A 12,745-nucleotide genomic window follows, 5' to 3' on the forward strand; every position below is an offset into this window, starting at 1 on the left:
AGAGAGTAGAAGCAGAAGTTTTGAGATGAAAAGTTACTGGAATTCCTTTGTTTCTCACTCTGTAAAATGCTACTACTTCTACCTCTCTTTATATAGGGATGTTGGAGTGATAGCATTCAACATGGCCATTAAATTGGTGTTAAAACCAATTGTGTAACACCTGTAACGGTCACCACTAAGTAGGATTAAACTCAGAATTTAAAAATTGGAATTAAAACAGCATTAATTCCGTAATCGATGAGTTTAATCTTCTGCACTTTCGGGTTTCAGACCGTTGGGGTGCACGAGAGTTCACACTCTCGTGCTGTGGTACACCACGAGAGTACACCTCTCGTGCTATGGTGCAATACGAGAGTACACCTCTCGTGTTCACCGTTGCACGAGAGTTTTGCTCTCGGTGCACCACAACCTCTCGTGCTCTCTGTAGCACGAGAGTGGTGTGACTATAACAGATGGATGGAAAATGATACCAAAGTTAGGCAGAACTTAGCCCGCAAGGCCAGCCCATTTCCGGACGACATTCGTGCCCGCAGGTGCCGGAGCACGCGAGCTCAGGCTTGAATTCAAGCCTTTTTGATGTCATCTAGTTGGTTAAAATATGTGGATGGTTGGACGAGTGAGGTCACAACCGAGGTATCCCCGATGTGCGCTATGGACCACCCTTTGTGGTGTGGACAGTTGGAGAATGGAACAAGGCACACGAGTTCGAAGGACTACTACATAGGAATAATGGAAATTGGTTTCCAATGTAATTTTTCCTATTTATTTATTTGTTAAATAAATGTTGTAGTATCCTTGTCATACATTTTATTGTTGAATAAAATGAATTGTTCCATTTGTGTGTTTTGAACTTTGTATATTTTAAAATATTCTTGTGTGATATTTTTAATATATATAAGATTCAATAAGGGTGCGTAGTGCATCACGGAGCATTATGTGGAAAATGCTAAAATGGCTTAACGGCCGGAATGAAATGTAACGAGCGTGTTACATGTTGAAATCCTATAAAGAACTTCGATTCTAATTCATGTTGAACGATACAGATTTCAAAATAGGATCAATTTGTCAAAAATTGGGATAACTATATAATCGTTGGTGTCACAGCTCAAGTGTTGAATATTTTAATTAATATTCTGAGAACGATTATATAAGTTTGATTCAACTAGTCGGAAAATTTGGTTGACTTGTTCTCGTTAATTGTGTTATAATTAACTTGATCAAAAATTCCAAATTATACTAGTATATTTAATTTGAGACAAATTGTGTTTTGGTGAATAGTGCTTTTGTAGCACTAATGGAAAGTGCAATTTAATTTGGCACTTTGAAGTGCAAGTTAAAACACTGTAACAGTGCTATTAAGCACTAGGTAGAGTGCTTAATTAGGCACTTTCGGCCACTTGGTGGCTGCACCTTTAGGTGTTGAAAACTTAAGCATTTGGTGCTTTGGTAATAGCAATGAAGGTGCTAGATTATGATTGGTCTTAATGCTAATCTACTTAGCTTAAACCTTTCGTATGTGGCTAATTAAATTTAGTGTTGTAAAAGTTCTATGTGATTAGCACGAAAGGAGGTTTGGTTAATTGTGTAATTAACTAATAATCCTAGTGCTAAGTAGCACTGGAATTATAAATTAAGCAACTATGTGTTGCTGTGAGTTTATAATTTAAAAGCAATAGAGATTGCTTTGGAATCGGCGCGTTAGTTTGGTAGCAAAGATTCGTGCTTGGTATAGCATGTTTCATGCTTCACTACTAAGCACTGATTCGTGCTTCAATTTCGGAAGCACTGATTCGGGTTTGTGGCCTTCGGTCAAAAATCGAATGGATTCGTAAGTGCTGATCTGTTCGCACTAACGAGATGTGCTAATGTGCAGCACATGTTTATTCTTTATAAGAATTAAAAGGAAAAACCAAATTAATTGTGGATTAATGCGGTTATGAATGATTGATGTAGTGAATATGAAACACCTATTGGTGATTTCTGCGCAAGCGTTGGTATTGTACTCGAAAGTACGACACGGTATTCACCTCAATCAAACGTTGTTTCCGAACATAAATATCAAGAAATTGATAAGTTCGGGTCTACCCCAAAGTACGTGGGGTGAGAATACTTTGGTTAAGTAAGTACCTTTTAAATAAGGTTACCTGCATGAAATTCTTACGAATTGTGGGTACGTAGGAAGTTTGCCTCCTAATGCCTGAAATGTGGGGGTGTCTTGCCAAAGGCGTTTTGGCGCTTAGTACACGGGTCCTACGCTCTGGATGTACGCTATGAAATTCATCGTTCTTTAGAAGATGCATTTCTATGAAGGTTCAATAAAAGGACCTAGCACGTTGAAATGAACTTTCGACGTAGCTATGGTTGAAGGGTATGAAAGAGAACCCGAGCTCAAAGCTAAACGTAGCAAGAGAGCTAGGATTGAAAAATCCTGTGGTCCAGATTTTCTGACGAACATGCTAGAATGTGACGCGCATATTCTAACTTGTTTACTAGAAAATAAATTGAATTTTCTGACATGGTTGTTAGAAAACGAGCCTCGAACATATGTAGAAGTGGTGACTTCTACAAATGGACCAACACGAGAGAGGCTACCGAGAGTAAAGTAGATTCTATCTTAGAGAATCATACTTTGAACTGGTTGATCTTCTTTCGGGTTGTAAAACCTTTGGATCCTAACAGATCACTAGTCGGAAGATAAAACCGGTTGGTTATATTGAAGTAAAATGGCCGGACTTGTAATTGTAGATTACATGCAACGCGAGTGCCACGATTACTTCGATATAAATATTCTCTTGTGATGAGAATGAAATCCGTTAGGATGAAACTTGGAAGTTCATCGAAATGGATGCATCGCGTTCTTAGTAGACATGGAACGACCTGAGGGTTTGTGGTTCCACGTTGTGAAAAGAAAGTGTGTAATTGGTTAGATCATTGTATTGTTCGAAACAATTGCCTTAGTGTTTGGCATGTGAGGTTTTGATCATGCAATGATGACTAATGAGTTTAGTATACATAAAAGTGACAAGTATGTCTACGTAAGGCTTACGACAAACAACTAATCAATGATTATTTATACACGATAAACTCAACGTGGGCAGTAACGATCGAATGATCAATTCTACCTGGAACATGTTAAAGTTGAGATTTGACATGAGAGGTGTGAGTTTGGTAGATTTAATATTCAAGATTAAAATCGTGAGAAGACCGTATGGTCTCGTGTTAGGCCAATCTCACTTAGTTGATTAAATCCTTGCAAGGATGATAATCAAGTGGCTTGGACACCGTTAGATATTACCGTATAACTAGCCATTAATCACGAATATTGTACTTCTCATGGAGAATACATTCAGATTATTGGTAGTTTAACTGTATCCAATGGGTTGTACTAGGCCAGATATTGCCTTTGCGGTTAACGAACTCGGTAGACATACGAGTAACCCTAGTGTTACGCACTAGAAGGCAATATTGAGAGTTATGAGATACTTAAGGTATTCTCATGACTTTGGACTGCACTACGTGGGATATCTAGCCGTACTTGGAAAGTATAGCACAGATATCAAAGGACGCTAAGTCCATCAAAGGCTACGTCTTTACGTAGGCCGGTGCAGTCGGTTGAACGGAAATTCTCGAAATGAATTTGTGATAGCTAAGATCCGACGGGATCAAAGCTGAGAGCCTTACACTCGTGTCGCGAGCGAGTAGGCCGAATGGCTATGCCATTATTTCGAGAATGTTCCTAGTGGTGAACTCGTACCTCCAATTTGTGTGCATTGCGATAGTCAAGCCAAAATTGATTAAGTACAGAGTTAAATGTGGAATGGTAAGTCTAGACTTATAAGTCGTAGATATAATACCATTAAACAATTTCTCACAATGGGGGTTATCTCTATTGACTACGTGATGTCAAAAGATAACGTAGCGGCCGCTAACTCGCTAACCCGAGGGTAAGCAAATGGTTGTGGAGAAGTTGGAACGATGAATGGGTCTAAAGCCCTTGGACTAAAAGTTCTATACTGGATACCCAACCAAGCTGGCACCTAGGTTCAATGGGACAACTAAATTATGGAACGGAGCGTGTCACTGTGGGGGGTCTCGGACTCCCTACCACTCCTCGTTAGAAACAGTGGCTCCCGCGCAAAGTTAGCATGTTGATGCTTTAATGATTCGAATGTCAGTTGACATGTGTGAGTATGCGGGATACTCGGAAAAGAATCACCTGTGTGAGAGAGAAGTGAGGGTCGCTTCAAAGGAGAATTGATGGGCACAATTCTTCACAAACTCTTGCAGAACCAGGAAGGTGACCCACGATCAAAATGGGCACACTCATGAGAACAGAGCATGGTTGGGAGGTTCCTGTGTGAGATACGTCATCGTTTACACAAACGGCAGTCGGTTCAAAGACATCGCGTTCTACCATACAGCCAGTAGAGTAAACATGTCTTCACAAGGGCAGGTTCAAAGGGTATAGTGATCCCTACCTATCCTATGCAGGGATCAACCGTTGAACACAGTTGTTTCCGATTTCAAAATACCCTGAAAATCAATTTTCATTCATGTGGGGGATTGTTGGAAAAATAGCATTAAAATGACATTTTGAGTGATTATTTTGTGGTACAAATATATGTGGGATCCACTTCCGATTTGGGTCGGGTCAATGTGGATTCGGGTTCTTCGTAGTGAGACGAAGAATTTGATATAATGTATGCTCAAAATGGGTAATAGGTGAATGAGAAATTGATTCTCAAAGTAAAACTATTTGAGAGAAGTAAAAAACTTAAGTTTAAATGCTAATTAGAAATTAGCATTTTAATAACTTTCGTTGTACTACACGAAAGGTATGTTATAGCTTAAGTGTAATTAAGCTTTGGTTGCTTAATTAGTGGATTGGGATTTGAAGATTCGTGCTGTACAAATTGAAAGCTCAATTAGGAGCTTTTGTTTCTGTAAGCACGAAACTTTGGTTTGGTGCTCTCCTTTCGTGAGCTACTTTCGTGCTAAGCACGAGTCAATGCAATATGCATTGATTCGTGTCGCACCGTTTCAGTACTTTGTGGACCATTCAAGTGTGGTTTTTGATCCCAATTCGTTAACCTTTCGGGTTTGTACGGACTTCTCGGTCACTCAGATATTTGAAACGGGTCGCTACAATCGGTACGAATTAATCGCATATTAAGTTCGTGACCGTTGATATTATTTCGATAATAAGTACGACCGTTTCAAACATTTTATCCAATTATTAAATTGGATTAATGTTGAGTTTTATGTGCCATGAATATGCTATTAAATCCTAATCTCCTATATAAGTTCATAGTAGGAGCAAGTGATTTACAACGTGTGGGAAGAGCTAGAGAGACACAACACACAAAGATAAGCTTTTTTTTTTCTTCTCTAAACTTTGCTCCTACTCCTTTCTTGCTACTGTGTTTTGCCAGTGCTCTTGTTCGCCGGGTTCGTTCGTTTGGGTGCTCAAACGTCGAACCGTTGTACGTTTTATCCTGGGAAACCTAGGCCACAACGCTCCTAGCACTTTTGGGAGGTGGCAAATAAGGTTTTAAGGAAAGACACCTTGCCTAACTCGTACATTTCTTTCTTGTTTTGGATTATGCTTTTAAGCAAAAATCCGTTCTTTCTTGTTTGATTTGGAATTATAATCTATGGATTATATTTTCTTTTGGTTGATATATATTGGTATATCGTTTTCGTAGATATACGTATATAACCGTAGGGTCCGTTTTATATATATTTTGTGTGTATATATATATTTCAGATATATATATATCCAATAATATTTTATATATATTTCGTGTGTATATATATAAATATTATTTTACGGATATTAAATCGATTTTGGTTCATTATCACCAACACGTAACAACTATATCATAATGAGGGCTGAGCCATTATTTCCCTGTCTTGAATGAGCAGAGTAGTAAATCACAGTAGTAAATGACTTCAGCTCGTTGGAGTTCTGTCCGTTGGATTTCCACGTGGTGCTGGGTCAAGTGCTTGGTGAGACTTATATGTTAATTACTTATATATAGCATTAATAAGCATAAACAAAAAATATTATTTCATAAGAAATTCATAACAATATTGAACACTAAAATTTATAATAAAAAATTGTTCAAATAAAATATTTAAAAATATCATTACTAATTGCATAAAACAAATACAATTAAAATATAATATTAATAATATATATAAAAAATTATACTTCATATACTATTAGGCATCAATCAAAGAGCTATTATTTGCAATAATAATTTGGGACTGCGAACAACAATAAGGTGCTACTCTTTGTAGCCCCAAATTGATGCTGCGAACATTAGTTCGCTATTCGTAGTAACCTGTTGTTAAATAAATAAATAAATAAATAAATAAATAAATATATATATATATATATATATATATATATATATATATATATATATATATATATATATATATATATATATTATGAATATAAAAATAACAAGAATAAAAATCAAAATATACAAGCATTTATATGAATATTATGAAACATATACAGTATAATTTAACGGGAATAGATGAAAATTTTGCTTTGTTCTTTTTTTTTTTTAAAGCAATAAAATTAAATAGATTACTGCAAAACAAGTCTGCAGTTGTTAATGATATCACTCTGCAGTTGTTAGGATGTTGTGTGCCATTCTTACATCATGATAGTATGTGGTGTGCCATTGTTGAACAATTCTACAAACCCGCAGCACAAAACTTTCTGTCAATTTAAAAAATTCATATTATAATTATTGCTTTATTTATTATCATTCTAAAAATTATAATTTGCTTTTATAATTACTACTACTTAAATTTAAATTAAGCATGGTTCGTTGGCCTCTTGACATGGTGAACCATCACGTTCCCAATGTCTCTTGCAATGACACGATATTGCTCAATGATAAGACCTACATACGACAGGTCCTGACACGTAGAATTGAAATTGTTACAAAAATTTAAACAATCGGATTCTAAAATCACTCTTGATACTTGTTGAGTCTTGAGCCACGAAAGTGCCTCTCTTGCCGCCAAGGCTTCTGCACCGTACGGGTCGCGGTTGCAATACAATCTGGCGCTACGGGCTGCCACGAACCTCCCTAAATGATCACGAACGACTGCTCCATAACAAATACCGAGTTCAAAAACTGCCGCATCAACATTGCATTTGAGGACATCAACCGGAGGTGGTGCCCAATAGACTGTAGCGGTTCGTATCTGGTTGCGTATCTCCGGGATGGGCAGTAAGAATTCCTTCCAAGTAGATACGAGAGCATTCGTTTGTCGCCGAAGTTCTTCTATAGTACAATCCTTGCCATTCCAAACCACTGAGTTTCGAGTCTTCCAGATGATCCAGACTCTCGCTGCCATGAGCAAGAGAGTCGAAGTTGGCATCGTGCGGAATCTGGAGTCCATGAAGCCTGCGAAGGTGCACCCTTGGAGGATATCATCGACACCCCACAATTGACGCATCACTGGGCAGTTGGCGAATAGGTGTTCGATCGTCTCCGTCTCTGAAATACACAGAGAGCAACCTCCGCCAATCCAGATGCCTTTCGTACGCAATATCTCACAAACCGGTAGGACCCCCTTCAAGCAGCGCCACAGCAGGTTCTTCACCTTCGGTGGAGTTCGAAGTTGCCAAAGTTTACGCCATTGTGTGAATTCTGAACCCGAACCTTGAACGATTGCATCTGCTGTCTGGAGTTGATAGCCTTGTTTGACAGAATAGACGCCCTTGATGTCACTGCTCCAATACCAAGTGTCCCTAAAATGTGGTGAGATAGGGGTCTTCAGAATTCTGTCAATGTCTTGTTCCAGAAAGATATCCTGCAACACTTCTAAGTCCCATGCCCCATCAGCTGTCATCAAACCATTAACTGTAGCATCATGTAACTCATCCACTCGTGGTGTGCTTAGAGGACCGCAATCTGCATCTGCCACCCATGGATGACGCCATATGAAAGTGTCCTTACCATCACCCACTCGACGCATAGCCCCTTCACGTAGGATGTCTTGCCCCGCATGAATACTCTGCCAAATGTAGCTAGGATTGTGTCCAAGCCGAGCCACCAGAAAACAATTATTTGGGAAATAATTCGCCTTTAGAATGTGACTCACCAGCGAGGACGGTTTGGAGAGAATCCGCCAGCCCTGTTTTTCCACAAGGGCGACATTGAATTCATGTAGACGTCTGAATCCAATTCCCCCGAACTGCTTCGGGATTGCCCGTCGGAACCAGGAAACCCAATGGATGCCCCGACCGTTATTGTTGTCGTTCTCCCACCAGAAGCGATTCATGATCTTCTCTATCGTATCACAAGTACTCTTTGGAAGGAGAAAAACCGACATAGCAAAGATAGGCATAGCATGTGCTATGCTTTTCAGCAATATCTCTTTTCTTACTCTAGATAAAAGCTTCGTCTGCCACGAACCAACACGATCTCTGACCCTCTAAACAATATAATTGAAAACCGATGTTTTGTTCCTGCCTAGGAATGATGGTAGACCCAAGTATTTCCCGAAATCGGACACTTGTTGCACTCTGAAAAAAGCTGTCATACGTTCCTTTGTGTCAAGTGGAGTATTAGTTCGCTATTCGTAGTAACCTGTTGTTATATATATATATATATATATATATATATATATATATATATATATATATATATATATATATATATATATATATATATATATATATATATATATATATATATATATATATATATTATGAATATAAAAATAACAAGAATAAAAATCAAAATATACAAGCATTTATATGAATATTATGAAACATATACAGTATAATTTAACGGAAATAGATGAAAATTTTGCTTTGTTCTTTTTTTTTTTTTTTTAAACAATAAAATTAAATAGATTACTGCAAAACAAGTCTGCAGTTGTTAATGATATCACTCTGCAGTTCTTAGGATGCTGTGTGCCATTCTTACATCATGATAGTATGTGGTGTGCCATTGTTGAACAATTCTACAAACCCGCAGCACAAAACTTTTTGTTAATTTAAAAAATTCATATTATAATTATTGCTTTATTTATTATCATTCTAAAAATTATAATTTGCTTTTATAATTACTACTACTTAAATTTAAATTAAGCATGTCAAAATTAAATTTAATTTAAAGCGTGAATCATGATAGTATGTCGAGTGCCACTGTTGAAAAATTAGAAGCACAAAACTATACACAAACAGTAGTTTGTACGTAAATAGCAGAATATGTTCATCAAGACTTGTTTACGGGAAGATGGATCGAATCTGAATAGGTTAAGGGTCAATAAAAACATGTATAATGATAATGATATCACTCTACAGTTGTTAGGATGTCGTGTGCCATTCTTTTACATTTCGCGTGCCTTGTGTGAGGATATCGTGTCCATCATGATAGTATGTGATGTGCCATTGTTGAAAAATTCTACAAACCCTAAGCACACAAAAATTCTTGCCCTTTCAAAAACATACAAAGAAAATATAATGACCAACAACATCACTCCAAGCCCCACCGAACAACATAAGGCAAACAACAAACACTTAAACAACAATGACGGAAGGTATACTCCCTATTAGGACTCTATGTATATGAGTTTGTTTAGAACTTCTTATCCTTGTCACACTGTGACTCTCTACTTCTTATCATTGTCACACTATGACTCTCTGTTCTATATATTCACATCATCTGATCTCATTGTAATCAAGTTCAGTAAATACAATACAATCAGTTCTCATCTGGTATCAGTAAGCTAGGGTTTTTTCTTTGTATCTCGTCCCTATGGCTGATGGATCTGTTAATTCCTCCGAACGGACCGTGTCTGATGCTGCTATGTCGTCAAATTCGTCGTCAATTGTGTCACTATCCACCGCACATCACTTCATCAGTACGAAGTTAACCTACAAGAATTATTTGTTCGGGCGTACGCAAGTCGTCCCGTTTCTTCATGGGCATGACCTAATGGGGTTTGTTGATGGTACGAAACCCTCACCGGCTGTTCTTCTTGCTGCTGACGCCGACGCCATGCCACGGCCGAACCCCGCCTATGCCGTTTGGATGCGTCAAGATCAAGCATTGTTGTCCATGCCTGTCTCCTCCCTCTCCGACGAGGTCATGCTAATCGCCGTCGGACGTCGCACGAGTCGTGCCCTTTGGGAGGCCATTGTTCAGACGTTGTCATCTTCCTCCCGCGCCCGCGTGTTAAACCTTCTCGGCTAGTTGCAGGGACTGGACCAGGGTGATTCGTCGGTTGCGGATTACATCGGGCGAGCTCAGGTGATTGTTGAAGAGCTCACCCTCGCCGGCCGCGTCGTCTCCCTCGACGATCAGAATCTCTTTGTTTTTCGCAGCTTGAGACCGAAATTCCGTGCCCTCACCGCGTCTCTTGCCGTCCGTGGGCAGCCGGTCACTCTCCAGGAGTTGGCGGACTTCCTCGGCGCCCAGGAATTTATCGCCAGCCGTGATTACGGCGGCTCTTGCTGTTCAGCCCGGTGGCGGCCGATCAGGTCGCGGCGGTCAACGAGCCGGCGGTGGCAACGGCGGGTCCAATCGTGGTGGTGGTGGTAGACAGCAAGGTGGCCGTGGGCGTGGTGGCCGCGGTCGCGGACGTAACAGTGGTGGCAATCAGGTTCAGTGCCAGATATGTAGGCGGACTGGTCACGAGGCTCATGTATGCTATAACCGGTATGATTCCCCACCTCAGGCCAATCTAACATATCAAGATAATTCAGATGTTGGTACTCCTCAGACATGGATCCCGGATACAGGGGCAACTAATCATGTTACTCCGGACATTGTTGCTTTGACCACCTCAGAAGAATATGTTGGCAATGACACCTTGCGTGTCGGTGACGGTATGGGTTTATCTATTAGTCATGTTGGTCATGCTTCTTTTAATACCCCTTCTAGATCATTCACATTGTCTGATATACTTCACGTTCCACGTTTGTCTAATTCTTTATTATCTGTTCAGAAGTTTGCATCCGATAATAAAGTCTTTTTTGAATTTCATCCCTCTTTTTTTGTTGTGAAGGATATCAATACCAATGAAATACTTCTTCAGGGCAATAGTTCTGGGGGACTATATACACTTCCATTACCTAGTTCATCTCCGTCAGCATTTCTTTCCGCTCGTGCCTCGGCTTCCACTTGGCACAATCGTCTGGGTCATCCTCATAACCGTGTTCTTAGCCATATACTTCGATCTTGTTTAGTTAGTGGATCTCGTGATAATATTCGTTGTACTAATTCTTTATGCAATGCGTGTTAATTAGGCAAATCTGCCCGTTTTCCCCTCCCTCGTGTTGCTTCCTCTAGTTCTCATGTACTAGATCTTATTTACACAGACATTTGGGGTCCTGCACCCACTTTATCTACATCTGGCTTCCGTTACTTTGTGATCTTTGTGGATGACTATTCCCGTTATACATGGTTCTTCCCTATGAAATTAAAGTCTGATCTCTATGTCATCTTTGATAAATTTCGTACTCTTGTTGAACGGTCCTTTAATTGCAAAATAAAGGCCATTCAATCTGATTTAGGTGCTAAGTACAAAAAGTTGCATTCTTCGTTTGTTCAATTAGGAATTCAACATAGACAATCATGTGCCTATACACATGAACATAATGGTCGTGTTGAACAAAAACATCGTCACATTGTTGAAACTGGTCTGGCTCTTCTAGCTCATGCCTCTGTTCCTTTGAAATATTGGGATTTTGCCTTTGAGACTGCTGTCTATTTAATTAACAGAATGTCATCTTTTGTATTAAATACCTCCTGTCCTCATCTCCTGTTACATAAATCCCCTCCTTCCTATCTTTTTCTTCATGTCTTTGGGTGTTTATGCTACCCTCATCTTCGACCATATAATCGTCATAAGATGTCATACAGGTCTTCTCCATGTGTCTTCCTAGGTTATCCTGAGTCATTTAGGGGGTACAGATGCATGGACTTACATACTAATAAGATTTACACATGCAGGCATGTCAGATTTGATGAAGAAGTTTTCCCCTTCGCTACTAAAACTTCTTTGCAGGATCTATCTACTCCGTTTTCTGGACCTTGGGCGGAATCTGTTCTCAGTCACAGCACACCTATTCCTGCCGTGTCCAATGATGAGCCGCCAGAACCGCCGCTACCTGCTTCATTCGAACCAGCCGTGGATCTCGGACATGCTGCCTCGTCGGGTGATCCTGTGGAGCCTGTTGCTCGTCGGCGAGGCCGTCCACGTGGGCGGTCCATCAGGCCCAATGTCCGTACTCACTCTATGGCCACTCGTAGTAACGCAGATGCTCCTCTTTTTGCTCTAGCAGCTCAGTTGCATCCCACGGAACCCACATGTCACTCTCAAGCTGTCAAATATCCTGAGTGGCGTGAAGCCATGGACCAAGAATTCAATGCTCTCCTGCATAACCACACATGGTCTCTAGTTCCACCCACTGTAGGTATGAATATTATTGGCTGTAAATGGGTGTTTCGTACAAAGAGAAAGGCTGATGGTGCTATTGAAAGGCATAAAGCCAGGCTAGTTGCGAAAGGTTTTAATCAGGTTCCAAGTCAGGACTTCTTCGACACTTTTAGTCCAGTGGTAAAGCATACGACTGTAAGACTCCTTCTATCTCTAGCTTTATCATCTGGGTGGTCTATCAAACAGCTAGATGTTCATAATGCTTTTCTGAATGGTAATCTGGCTGAAACAGTTTATATGAAGCAACACCCTGGTTATATTG

The sequence above is a fragment of the Ipomoea nil genome, unplaced genomic scaffold (genome assembly GCF_001879475.1).
Source record: "Ipomoea nil cultivar Tokyo-kokei standard unplaced genomic scaffold, Asagao_1.1 scaffold2742, whole genome shotgun sequence".
Classification (NCBI taxonomy): domain Eukaryota; kingdom Viridiplantae; phylum Streptophyta; class Magnoliopsida; order Solanales; family Convolvulaceae; genus Ipomoea; species Ipomoea nil.